Genomic DNA, 15,983 nt, shown 5'->3' on the forward strand with positions numbered 1-15,983 from the left:
TGATCTACATTCAGATTTCCCTTTAGCACCGGAAAGACGTTTTGATGACAAAAAACTCCCAAAATTATTAACAACTTTGTATGACAAGAAAAAATATATAATACATTATGAAACACTAAAATTATATATTAATTTAGGTTTAAAAATAGAGAAAATTCACAGAGTTTTAGAATTTAGTCAATCCCCTTGGTTAAAAGTGTATATTAATTTTAATACTAATCTCAGATCAGAAGCTAAGAATGAGTTTGAAAAAGAATATTTCAAATTAATGAACAACAGTGTTTATGGACGTACTATGATGAATGTTCGAAATCATGTTGATATAAGATTATGTTCTAATGCAGTCCAACTAGAAAAATTAATTGCAAAACCAAATTTTGATCGAAGAACAATTTTTACAGAAAATTTAGCTGCAGTACATATGAAAAGATGTAAAATAACTTTCGAACAACCAATATATGTAGGAATGTGTATTTTAGATTTATCTAAAATGTTAATGTATGAATTTTATTATAATATTATAAAGAAAAAATATGGAAATAGAGTTAGATTGTTATATACAGATACAGATTCACTTATATTAGAAATAAAAACTAATGATTTTTATCAAGATATGAAAATTATGTTAGATCATTTTGACACTTCAGATTATCCAAAAGATAATATTTATGGTTTACCTTTAGTTAACAAAAAAGTCTTAGGCAAGTTCAAAGATGAATTGAATGGAAAAATTATGACTGAATTTATAGGTTTAAGATCTAAATTATATTCACATCGAATCTTAGATACTGAAAAAGAAATTAAAAAAGCTAAAGGTGTTAAAAAAAATGTTGTAGAAAATAAAATATGTTTTAATGATTTTGAAAATTGTTTACTAACAAAAAAATCAAAATATATTAAACAAAATTTATTTAGAACTAAGAAACATGATATTTTTACTGTAGAACAAAACAAAAAAGCTTTAAGTGTTTATGATGATAAAAGATTTATTTTGGAAAATTGTATTGATACATTAGCTTGGTGACATTATAAAATAAATATAGATAGAAATGATTTTGTAAACCATCTCAATACACTAATTAGAAATCAAAATCAAAAAGATTAGAAAAATAGATAATAATAACGCGCACCCTGTTTGGGTGCGTGTTAAATATCAATTTCTTTTTAATACATTTTTATTTTTAATAGAACAATTATATTAAAAAATATTTTAATTATTATTGTATTTAGATTTTTAACGTGGTCGGAATTTCCGGCCGCGTTTAAATATATAAGTTTTTTATACATTTTTGCATTTAGATTTTTATTTTAAATAGAACAATTATATTAAAAAATATTTTAATTATTATTGCATTTAGATTTTCTGATCTTTTTGCACATTGTTTTCTTTGTGATCTTTTATTGATATAATATGAAGTGTCCCAGAACATACATTTATATACTACTCCTATCAGTCATAAATTAATTAATTTAGCATATTATTAAAGCATATTTTGGACATTAAAGAATATTTAGCCTATTTTTCATATTTTAGAATATATTCTAGTATCGTTCATAAAAAATCGTATATGATATTAATTTCTTGAGTTGTGATTTTTTCTAGCAACCATTTTTTCACGGCATAAAATATCGGGTAAAATATTAAATTGATTTAAGAATGATAAAAATAAAATAATAATTCAATTGTTTTAATTAAATTAAAAATTTTATTTTAATTATAATTTTATTCAATGTTTAATAAAAAAAACATGTTTACTTACCTTTATACTATAACATCAACATGGTAAGGAATTAGGAAATATGTGTACAGGTTCATTCTAAAACACATCTTGGTTATCACAGACCTCTTATTTTAGAGTTATACTTATTTAATGATAAATATATTTTAAATATATATTTTATTATTAATCATATTAGTACTTTGATAATATTAAACTAAGTATTCCAATAGTATTTAAAATTATTTTTAATATTTTGAAATAAAATAAAAAATGTTGAACAGGAAACTCAAATGTTTAATCTTCCTTCCACAAACTTGGAAAACGAGGAAAATGAAAAAAACTTGTTGCTGCCTGGTTGTGAACCTCTTAGCACGAATACAGTTAATAATTTGGTAAGTAAATACTAAATAGTCAAGACTTCTATAGTTCCATGTTTAATTTTTTACTTTTAAGCCTATTTAATGATAAAATATGTTTTGCTTAAAAAAATAATGTCTCAACTGGAATCTCAGTTTTTTAATTTTCTAAGAAATATAGAGAATACACATTTTTTTGCCATCAAATTTTTAACCTGTTAATTTGGTACTATTTAGAAAATAAATTCTGAACAAGGAACAACATTCACTAAATTAATATTTACCTAATTTATAATTATAATCATCCAACAATTTAACTACTAGTCTACAAATAAATTTAAATTTATATAAAACATATTTTAAATATATGATAAGAAGAAGTTATTGAATAAAACACAACTTAGCAGAGACAGTGTAAATAAATACCTAACTTGTGTCTAATAAGTTAATCAATATAATAATTAAAACAATTTACTTTTTATATATTAATTTGTTGTATTATTAGTAATTTTGATTACATTGACAGAAAATCCAGATCAATGAAACAATTACTGATACGGCAAACTATTCACTAAATACATATTTCACTAACTGGCGGTTGTATAAAAAAAATTATGAAAGATCTTGCTACATTGAAGATAGTTTGGTGAGTTTTCAATTTTCATTGTGTTAGTATTTTAAATTTTTGGACAATGTAAGTTTTCATCATGGAAATCAATTGATTGTCCGCTTTAAGATTGATATAAGTTAGTGATTACTGATAAGTAACTAACATAAATGATTTTTATTAAATTCTCTTACAATGTGATTTCAGAAAGAATCTGCTGCTGTGCCTAACTTGGACCCTGCCAAATGGAAAATTAATTCAAATTTAATAGACTATTTTATTTTGAATCAACCAATTCAAGATGTTAAAAAAATACATTTTAATAAAACTGGACGAATGTGTGTAAAATATTTCCGGAAACTGTCTTGTAGTATCTTCATAAGGCCATTGCATAATGGGCAAATTACCAGAGAGTGGCTCTTATACTCTTTATCAGCTAATGCATTATTTTGTTTTCAGTGACTTCTTTTTTCTAACGAAAAATGTTATCTTGAAAATTTAAAATTTGGATTAAAAACTGGGGTAAATGTGAAGCAAAAGTAAAATATCACAAAGAAGGCCAACAACGTGAATCAATTAGAATTTGGTTTTCAAGAACACAAAAAAATTCTACTACAATTAATAACGCGTTACACGTAGAAATTAAATGAAAACTGGATTATTGGACTAATGTTCTCCATCGAGTTATTGCAACAATTACTTTTTTGGCTGAAAGAAGACTACCATTCCGTGGTAAAAATAATGAATTTGGCTCAGTACATAAAGGCAATTATATGGGATGTTTAGAACATGTAGCTAAATTTGATCCTTTTTGGTCGGAACATATTTCTAAATACGGCAACCAAGGGAAAGGCAATGTTTCGTATCTATCTTCGATAATATGTGATGAGTTTTTAAGTTTAATAAACAATTTGGTTCTAAGAAAAATTGTTACCAAAATTATTGAAGCTAAGTACTTTTCAATCTTAGTAGATTCTACTCCAGATATTAGTTAACAAGATCAATTAACTGTTGTGATTCGGTACATAAAACCAAATGGTGAACAAAAAAATATTTAAATTACTATTGTTCAATATTTGTCATTTAAATAGTTTTTTAATGTGTAATCATATTTTATTGTTAATAAAGGTACATTTATTATTTCAAGTCAATGCTTAATACATAAGCATTCCATAAATAACTAAAAATATAGGAGTTACTTACTAGGTATTTATTAGTTACCTAATGAAATATAAACATTTTACATAATAAATATTCCAAATTCCAGTACTATTAAAAAGAAAGGTTTATTGTTCAAAGTTCCAAATAGATATTTACTAATTTGATAAGACTTCTATGTAGGTATAATAACTGTATGAAATGTAAATTACTAACTTAAATTCCATGCGCAGCGATGACATTTTTTTAAGTTTTTATACTTTCATATTATTCATAAAATACACATTTTGCCCCCCCCCCCCCCATATATGAACCCTTAATGGGCTCCTGGGTAACCAATATATATATAAATAATAATACGCATTAAATGAATGACAATAATATACTAAGTAACACGACAAGTGTGCGAATGATGGCCGGTGAAGACGTTTCTTCCCGAGCGCAACTCCAAATAATAATAATTAATAATTAGTAATTACAATGATAATAATAATAAATTACCTGTCGGCACATGAGCCGCGGTGGGTGGTGGGGTGGTGTATCAGCGGCGGCGGTGACTGCAACAGCTGCAGCGACGATATCGATACGCTGGTGAACGGGAGCGGCGGTGACTATCGGCGGCGGCGGCGCTGGACGACGGCGAAGGACCGGATTACGTAACGCGCCATGTTACGTAATCCTAGCGATATGAACGGCGTCGCACGAGATACGCGGAAACGCTAACTTCGACGGTGGGCGACGAACTACACACACAATACCTACTCGCCTAATTTGCCGTGGATTGCAGCGCGTCGGGCTCAGGTCTGTCGATAAACTGACCAAAACCACAGCGAACAACCACAGACGTGTATTGCGAGGCGAACACGCGAGACCCAATCATAATACTCGACGCAATTGGTGACGGATTGATGAGAGTCGGCACAACGTCGGCGACAATAACAACCGCGAAAAACCAGCAGGGTGGACACGTTCGTCGAAAACCAACAACGCACTTGAAACTTAATAGGTACACGAGTACGCGACACGAGGTGAACGGTCGCTCGACTCGGGCGCAACAGAAAGACAATTTAGTGTCGCCGGCGGCGACTTGGCCGGAGCCCGACGTCCACGGGCCGCGCGATGCGCGGTCTCGCGGATCGGTTGCCACACGGCGTAATGAAAACGGCGGCAAGTTCGAATAAAGTCAGTAGGTACCATGATCTTTACCTACCAAAGTAATGAATTGTAATTTACCTAGCTAATTTTCCAGTATGATATCGAGTTGTCATCAGTTATTATAGATAATTAGGAAAAAAAAAAAGATAATTATATTATATTATATGGAATGACATATCGTATGATTCTGAAACCTTATTTTAGACTTTTATTGACGTAGGAACTATCGCACTCGCAATTTGGTAATTAAGATAGGTGCATCACATAAACAACACTTGTCACCCTAACAACATAGTAGATACATTATAATACAAGTATACGACGACGATTAACGCGATAAAGTGATGCACGGTGAACTTAAGAGGACCCCACGGGAGAAAATACTGTACAAAAATATACCAATTTCGTTCCAATAATACGGCTTACTGAATGGTTTTAGAGCAAAATATCTTGGTTAAAAGTTGTAGAGGAGATCTAATTTTATATAAAAATCCGTAACAACCCCTTCAAAAACATTTAAACATAATTTCTAAATATATATTATTTTTTGTGTTAAAAATATAAGAATTAAAACATATCTTATAAAATAATAATTATTAGTGTATTATGCCAGATATACTGCGTCAAATAAGTATATTTAAATATATTTACGAATTTACAACAGTACCTAACAGACTATCAGTTCTTGTGTTCGCGTGGTAGTGAAAACATCTTTGCATTTCGAGTTATAAATTATAATTTAAAACTAAAGACTTAATAATAAATTAGTAAATATAATGCCTAAAGTAGCTCGATCTATTTCAACTAAAATTTCAAATGTTATCCGTGATTTTCCTGACGAAACTTTTTCGAGTGATAATAATGTACTTTACTGCAATACGTGTGATATAAGTGTTTCAACTACTCAAAAATTTCAGATAACTCAACATATCTCAACATCAAAACATAAATCTAACAAAGAACGATTAGTAAAAAAACAAGTACAATCAATGCAGCAATTTCTTACATCATCTTCAAGTAAATGTAATTTTAATATGTCGTGCAATGATTAAGGCAGATATACCTCTTGCTAAATTAGATAATCCACATTTCAAAGAATTTTTAGAAAAAAACATAGGTAAATCTATGCCAGACCGTAGTACTCTTAGAAAAAATTATCCCTTACAATTGATTAAACATCAATTTATTGTATTTTTTTAAATTTTTCTTTGTACAAAATTTTTATTTTATACTACATATTTTTTATTTTATACAACATATTTTGGCAATTTTAATTACATATATATGTACATATTTTTGGTTTTTTATTACATATAAATCCCAGCCCTATTTATAACTATTGACACAATTTTATACGTCGGAACGTCATCGCCGGCGGCTAACGTACGCCGCCTGCCGCCTGGTACGACTAAAGATGAGTAAAGCCGTTGGTCGACTCCAAAAAACATTGCTACTTGTTAAAATAATATTAAATAAATAATAATAATACTATAATATTTTATAATACCAATGTAACTGTGACACGGCCGTATTGCAACGAGACTTTTGTTATTGCCCTCAAAATATAATACCGAACGCTGACGCCGGCATAACTGCGAAAGACGACAGTAGTACGACACTACGACACGTTCCACCTTACTGGCCTGTGGATTTATGGGGGGGGGGGGGGTGGGGTCGACGTTGCACGGTCCACCTACTGAGTGCCGCCGCCTACAACGACGACATGCACGCGGGCTTGCCGCCGACTTCAATGCGCGCCGCACCTACCATCCGAGAACGGCGCGCGAAACAACGCGCCGCGGTCGTCTACCCCACTATATCTTATGACACCGCCGAGTTCCCCCCGTCCCGCACGACCCGACCGATGATGATAATCCGCGCAACGCGCATGTGAGTACGAACGTACCTACTTACATTGCAAATTATTCACGTGCACCGGACGTCACCGCCACAGGCACCACCCATAAATATAAATACGATAGAAATATAAATCATAGAATGTCCACTGCAATAGACAATACTCTGAGTGTTGTCAACTTATTTTGTCCAGGTCGACGGCGATGAGAAATATAATTGAAAGAAATTAAATTCGTATTTTGTATATTAATTATTTTGACAATCGACACAATTAACTGGACGGGAAGTAAACCTGTTTACAGTTACATTTTCGGCAGTAATATTATTTCCGCAACGGTCGCGGCGGTTGGCAATAATAATATCAAATAATATTATTATTACTAATATTATCACCGTGATGACGGAAATATTATCATTATTATTTGTATTTATTATTATTTCTACTGAGTAATATTTCCGTCACCGCCGTCGCACAGTCGTATGAAAGCCAGTTTTAGGCGGAAAATTTTTTAAATTTGATTGAAATAAATATTGTTTTGTATTAATCCAATATAAATATATAATATTATATTATATTATATCATACGGAATATAATAATATTATCTAAGATAATATTGAGCTCATTAGACTGCTCAGGCGATCGATAGTAAAAGTAGATGATGTTTTCGTGTAACTGTTAATTTAGCATTCGCGTCGCAGCAAGGCGCAGCGACTGTCGACAAAAATTGAAAATGATACTCCTCCACGATATCAGTTATCTTTATTTCCCTTCACCATCTACGACATTATTAATATTATGTTTATGATTTTATGAAATTAAATTATTTTAAGAATAAACTACAGAGCTTAACATTTAAATTAAAAGGTCTTTAAAATTTCAATAATTGACTATTAAGTACCGTTGACAATGTGACATCGTTGATGGTTTATTTCAAAATGTTCTCAACTTTGTATGGATAACTACTTAATAAACCAATTCTATAAAAGAAAAGCTTGAATAGGTGCGTATAGTGTCGTGGACTATTGGGAAAACAAATTAACAAAACGCGCTCTGATGGAGACAATTTGTACCTTCCGATTCGGCGGGGTATATAGATATAGTATTATATCGGTTATTTTACTTTTTCTAATAAATTAATTTTGTTATTGCAACTTAATACGCTGGTAAGTACAATTTCTACTAATATTATCAAATAAAGCACTTCACTTAAAGCAAACCGTATACGAAATGTCGGGAAAATACATACAGACCAGTACCTATAGCCACCTAGGTAATAGTATCCCGACTCCGCGTAGGGGGGGAAACCGCCTAACCATCAGTAGATTCAGTACAAAAGGCGCTTTCGCGGCGGTTTGTCCAATAATTATAAGTAACAGGAACTTATGCCGAGATCGTGTTTTCCATTAAACCAGTTGCAGCTACCGTCACCACTCGTCTCCCACCCACACTTATTGCACCGACAACGACTCGGCAGACGACCTGCAGGTACCGTGAGTGGTGAACTCCGTTTTTCGGCGTCCACGGTGATATCTGCACGGTGTAAAAGCATGTCGCGCGTACCAGTGGCAGACAAATTTTGTTGAAAATACTTTTAAAAAGTATTCAAAATACTTAAAAAATACTTTAAAAATACTTGCATTCGAATACTTTATTTTGGTATTAAACATTTAAAATGGTACCAGACATTTTTATATTGACGAAAAACATACAAAAATGTTTAAATGATACGAATATTATATACTATATGGTAATAATATGTCAACCAGGGCACTCATCATATTCCATTCATTAATATCAATGATTGTACCTAGTACTCTTTAACTATATATAATTAATAATTGATAAATAATAAAACAACCATCATTAATATTTGTATTAACAGCAATTTCAAAGTTTCACTTTTTTGTGAAATACTTCATATTTCATATACAATATTAGCATACATGGTTTTTATGATACAAATATAGGTATAATATCATGAAATAATTAAACGAATTAAATTTAACAATGCGAATAATTCGCGTTGGTAGCCCGGTAATAAATAGTAGGTACCTCTAGAACAATACTGCCACAACTCAAAATCCATTGACTGCTCTCGAATAATAAAAATGTAGTTCTATTAAACGCAAGAACTCCAACAGTGTTAAAACAATTATTTATAGGTAGGTGCCTTATTTATTATTATACCATAATAATACAATATTATACAAAACCTACCGTCTCTAAGCACAGTTCCCAATAGGCAACTGGCTAATGTTTCATCAATGATCCACCAATCATTATCTATACATTTAAAATTTTATAAATACATCAACAAATTATATATATTTTGTAACTGTGTTGGAGTAAAAGTGTAGGTATTTAATATATTATGGTTGCCTCATGTAAAAATATATGCCAAAACCGCAACTGTATTGCAAATGTATAATATAAAATATTATTATTATGAATTATGATACAGTGGTGTCATATCTGCTTAAAATATGTTTTATAACTGAGGCGGGCAAACTAGACGTGACCATATTAAAAGGTGCTAAATGTTTATAAACATGTACACGACGACAATGTGTTGTATTGCCATAATATTTTGGTTATCGGTTTATGTATATTGTTCAACGTGTGTGTCGCGGATCCAAGGGGCGTTGCGAATATTTGTCTGCGGGAGGGAGCCGTGACACAGACGAAACTACTGTGCTAAGAAGCTGGCCAGGAAGAAATTTAACCCTCTCTAAAAACTAACCAGCACACCCATTGAAATTTGTAACAAAATGTCACATGTTATTTTTCTAAGAGTTAAATTAGTAATTGTATCAATAATTATTATTTTTAAATTTTGTCAATTGTTTTCTACAAATTCAACAAAATTTATTTTGTAATTTGTAAAAAATATAATAAATGTTTAACGTGTCTATTAAAGTAATTATAAATATAATCATAAGTGATATTTGTGAAGGGCATCATCAAAATGTGAGTCGGGGAGAATCAGGGCCGGATTAAGCCAAAATTATACACTAGGCAAAACAATTTAGGCGCCCTTAAAAGATTCATGTTACTCTATACACTTAATTTTTTTTCTATTCTTAATACTAGGTATCTAATTGTTTCACTTCATAATTCATAGGTTAGCAGGTCTTTGATATCTCAATAATTTTATGGTATTATTCATCATTCATTACTCATATTTTATATTATGTATGTTATATGTATTTCTTTAATACAACTTATAAATATTTATACACAAAAGAAATGTTACAAACTTACAAATATTAAAATATATTTTTTGAAGGTATGAACTATGAATATACATTTATGAAATGTATATTATATTTAATAATTATACATAACTTATAAGAGAAACTGTTTTTTTCTTGATTTTGAGGTGGCAAAATCATTTATAATTTCATCTAAATTTAGTATTTTTAGTAAATCTGACTCAATACTTAATCGAGAAAGTGCATTTAAACGGTCATCTTTCATTGTAATAACAATATCAACACAATATTCAACTATTAATATATTTACACTTATGACAGCCTCAACAGTTTTCACATAATATTTTAATTTGGTATTTATAATAACCGAACAAAACAACAACAATACACCACACATTAAATAAGACAAGAAATTAGAAAAGAACAAAAATTTGTTTGAAATTAAAATTTAATCAGTGACGATAACATACAAAATGATAACTCAAAAGTATTTATCTATTCTGTGGTATTATCACAGAACATCTGTGGAATTATCACTTAATACCGATTACCGATATTCTGTATTTCTGTGGTGCGTACGGAACAATATTATTATTACTATTTATCACAAGATATTACATCTATTATGTGATATTACCATTATATAACCACTATCCTGTTAAGCAACATACTGCTGCCTCAAATGCTACACAGGCCACATCTTTTCATTTTTTTTTTAATAATTGGAAGAGAATTACGTATTTTTATAACTAATATATTATATTTTATTAATAGTATTATGTCTGCGTAATTTCATAATATTATTATATTTTTCCAATTAGGTACATATTGACCTTTTTTTTTTGTTTTTTGTGTGTAGTTAGTTTCTATGTTATCCATAAATATGTCATTCTAATATTCTATATTATTTCTCGTCTTGAGCGCCCCTAAAATTTCGGCGCTCTGGGCAAATGCCTACTTTGCCTATACGTTAATCCATGCCTGGGGAGAATACTTTCTAATTCAACTGAACCAGTATAATTTTCTTATTCATACCTTATTTATGGATACTTACTTCACGAGTACAATATAAAATTGTTGTTTTTTTAATTTTCAATGCCTACTAAAAATAAAATATATAATTTTTTATGAAGATAATGTTTTGAAAATAATAATCGGCCAATATTTTGTAAATTAAATTTTTAGAATAATATCGATGATAAAAACGTTTATTCAAGCCTAAATATATTTGTTTTGGAGTCAATAATTTTAAAACGTAAATACCTAAATAAATTATTTGAAATATTCTTTTTGTGAATTTTCAGACATATACTCACATAAATATACATTTTAAAATCGAAATTAATAATATAATGTGTTATCGATAAAGTGTTGAGTATCCGAGACATATCTATATATCTGCTCGTCGTTCGGTTTATTTTCGGTTCGGTATTCGATTTTAAAATAATACGGTGGCATGTGCCGTTTATGATTCTATTATAACGCTTGCCATAATCGACGACGCGCGAAGCACACAGGCTTTTCCAACAGGAGTAGTAGTGGGGGTAGGCATGCTGAGAGTTGTTAGTATAGATAAAAATGAATGGTCGTGTGTAGATTAGACCTCTGTAAAGAAGATAGGCTAATTTAAAAAGTGTTAAATTTGTTTTTTTTTTTATTCATCGGATTTTAGAACGGTTGCGTTAGGCTTTTGTATTAATTGATTATATTAATCCTCCGTGGGTGGAATTAAGTAAAAATGACAAACTTGGTACAATTTTTATACTTTAGAGTTAAATCTTACACTTACGTACAAACAGAACGGGGTCCGCGATCTACCGCAGGTAGATTGCCTACCTGATAAAATACTGCTGCGAATCAGAATTTTTATTCCTGGCAACAGAAAAGTTAGGATAAATTGTGAACACCATACACCATACACCGAATATTAAATAACGAATTGAACAAAGTTTGAGTCTTATACAATTGGTACATTTAACGGGCAACGAAGTGCCAGCGGGATCAGCTAGTAGAATCATAAATGACACGTCATGCCACCATGTTAATTTAAAATCGAAATTAATAATATAATGTGTTATCGATAAAGTGTTGAGTATCCGAGACATATCTATATATCTGCTCGTCGTTCAGTTTATATTCGGTTCGGTATTAAGCCGGTCGGTGTCGGTGGCGGTGACACGGAAGGGAAAATTTGGGCGGCCACGTCTAGCCACCGCGCATCGACGGCTGCCGTACCGCGAATCTCACTCACCGTTAATTAAAAATTAACTATTTTATGCTCTTTTTACTCTTTAAAATGCGAATTTTGAAAAATCCTTTCTTAGTGCGCCTATACACAGTTAATGAAGTATGTAGGTAAGTGTGCGTATGCGAAGATGCGTTATTATTCAAAAATAATAAGTAAAACACCTGAAAATAAAAAAACGCTAAAGACGTATCAGAACTTCACAGCATGTGCCGAATACTACAATAATAAGTAAAACAGTTCGCAAGCCGTGAGTGTCGTTATACAAATGAAATATAAACGCTACGCGTATGTTGGTGAGTGGTGCGAGCGTAGGACAGCATGCCATAGAGTATAGCATGCCTACCCCCACTTCTACTCCTGTTGGGAAAGCCTGTGTGCGTCGTCGATTATTGCGGCAAGCGTTATAATAGAATCATAAATGACACGTCATGCCACCATGTTAATTTAAAATCGAAATTAATAATATTATAATGTGTTATCGATAAAGTTTTGAATATCCGAGACATATCTATATATCTGCTCGTCGGTCTATTGCTCTATCGTCTGCTCGTCGGCGGCGCGGCGGTTGGCGTTGTCGGCGGCGGTGACATGGAAGGGGAAATTTGGGCGGCCACGTCTAGCCACCGCGCGTCGACGGCTGCCGCACCGCGAACCCCTCACCCACCGTTAAAAATTAACTATTTTATGCTCTTTTTACCCTTTAAAATGCGAATTTCGAAAAATCCTTTCTTAGTGCGCCTATACATAGTAATAAGTACATTTACTGAAAATTTCATATCCATAGCTTCAGCAGTTCCGGCTAGGCGATGATGAATCACCCAGGACAAGTCTTTTTATATATACAGATATTATGTATAATCAATGCTATTACCAATAGCCGTTGCTGTTTTAAATACAGCGCTGAGTATAGCTAGGATTAATAATATATGACGCACACACTCGCAAACACGTAAAATAGTGTAAATAGTGCGTGCGCAGAACACCGACAGAGGTGATCAAAATCTACCGTCTCTAAAAGCAGTTCCCCGGGTACGATGTATACTGGGCTACTCGCTAGGTGGGAGCTATGCTCACACAGGTGGGCGCTGCACAATTGTCACTGCAACACCCCCTAAACGGCCATCGGTCTTTTGAGTGTGGTTTAATCATAAAAATGCCTATATGATCACTTGCAAATAAATTACTCGGTAAAAGGTGTATTATTTAACGTGTTCGTCGCGGGTCAAAGGGGCGTTGCAAATATTTGTCTAAGGGATGTAGCCGTGACACAGAAGAAGCAACTGTGCTAGAGGCTCGCCAGGAAGAAATTCAACCCTCTCTAAAAACGAACCAGCACACCCAATGAAATTTGTAATAAAATATTACATGTTATTTTTCTAAGAGTTAAATTATTAATTGTATCAATAATTTTATTATTAAATTATGTCAATTGTTTTCTTCAAATTCAACAAAATTTTATTTCTAATTTGTAAAAAATACATGTTTTGGAAATAAATATCAGCCAATATATGTGAATTAAATTTTTGGAGTAAATAATATTGAAACGTAAATACCTAAATTATTTGAAATATTCTTTTTGTGAATTTTCAGACATATACTCACATAAATATACAACTGTGTAATAATATTAATATATTGCTGGAAGGTATTGTTACACGATTTCGTAGAAATCGGACGGCCGTGTTCACGATATAATATCATGATTACGATTACCAATACATCTTTCCGGTATAATAGTGATAAGGTTGTTATAAAATTGATATCTTCATACATAAACTAAATTATTTATATAAATAGATAAAAAGTTTTTATCTTTAATCTTTAAATATAAATACAAAGTTCTTCGTAAATATACCTTTTTTTTCTGATAATATTTTCTATACATCTTCAAACTTATAATCTCTAAGTTCTTCGTAAAAATACCTTTTTTTTCTGATATATAATATTACAAAGCCGAGACCTGGGGGACCGCCCAGCTAATTTTTTCATTGGTCGTCTCTTACGCCAGTACAAAAAATCGCAAAAGGAGCGCCACACGAGTCTCTGCTTTATAGTTTTAGATACTCACTACTAAAAATGTATTTTTTTACTAATAAGTATTTGTAACTAATATTAATAATTATTATCATAGGTATTTGTATAAGTAAATAATAAATTAATACATTTAGTATGAAGAGTTCTAATAAAATTAATATTTTATATTTGCGACGATATATTATGTACTATACTTACCCACCTATATAATATAATAACTACCGAGCTGAGGCATTCAAACTATTTCAATCCACAACAATTTCATGCCTGCCTGTGTTATATAATATTATGAACCGATATAGCGTTGCTATATTACAATATATTACATAAAATATAAATAGCTTGGGTGCGAACACATTTTTTAATATATAACCTATAATTAGTGCTAGGGACATAAGTTATAAGGTTAGTTGAGCTATAGTTGATATACTGACTTGAACAATGTTTTTTAAATATTAATAATGTGGTAAAATATTACACTTATAATATCGTTTAAAAATATTTGTTCTATCACTTTCATATGGTTGTGAGTAATATTATATTCTGAGATTTTTTTCCTAGGGTGGGTTTTTTCCGGAGACGAGTGTTTATTCATGGGAATTTTTATACCGCATTTCATATAATTATATACCCACCCACTAAATGTATGCGATAATATGTTTTTTTTTTAAATTAACTTCCCAATAGACTATTTCGAACATGCTGCCGTTTTTATTATAATATTTGGCAACCGGTCCGTGAGACGCCAGGCTCCGCTGAATTATTATTATTTAGAGTTTCGCTCGGTAAGAGACGTCTTCGCCGGCCAACCTTCGTACGCTTGTCGTGTTATTTAATATATTATCGTCAAATATTTAATATATTTTATATGTATATTGAGTCACCTATCCCATCCAAAGTTGTAAACACCACCTCTTTATTTTATTAGTTGCCCGGCAAAATGCCAGTAAATAGCCGGCAGCCCAAAAATAGTCCTACATCGAAAATTTGGGCACACTATTGTTAAAATATAGTCTTGCGCTGCTATAATACTATAATATTATATTTTAAGAAACTGCTAACTTCTTCGGACGTTAAAATCACAATATTGTTATATCAAAATGTCCAAGGTACACGTTTTAGATACAGGCTGCTGGCACACCACCTATAGAAACTCCGAAGCAAAAATTGACAAAGACCGATATTCGTTATAACTTTTTTGACCCATATTACGTTATATCACCACGGATTACAATATAATATAGGTATTTAGTGTCCTCTGGCTTACTGCGGAATACAAAAAACCATTTTCCTTTAAAACGAACATATCAAACTAGTTTTACTGCTCGGGAGGTTGGTGGGATTAACGATTACGTACCTGTATGTACACATTGTATTCTGCGTGAAATAAACGTTCTAAAAGGCACAATTTCAAAGCCGATCGAGACGGCGTCAGCCGTGTCACCAGGTGGCCGCCATTTATCAAAACAGACTAACGAGGGACTAATATTTTATATTTGCTACGATATATTATGTACTATGTAGGTACTTACCCACCTATATAATATAATAACTACCGAGCTGGGGCATTCAAACTGTTTCAATCCACAACAATTTCATGCCTGCCTGTGTTATATAATATAATGAACCGATA

Source organism: Metopolophium dirhodum, chromosome 1, assembly GCF_019925205.1.
Source record: "Metopolophium dirhodum isolate CAU chromosome 1, ASM1992520v1, whole genome shotgun sequence".
Taxonomy (NCBI): domain Eukaryota; kingdom Metazoa; phylum Arthropoda; class Insecta; order Hemiptera; family Aphididae; genus Metopolophium; species Metopolophium dirhodum.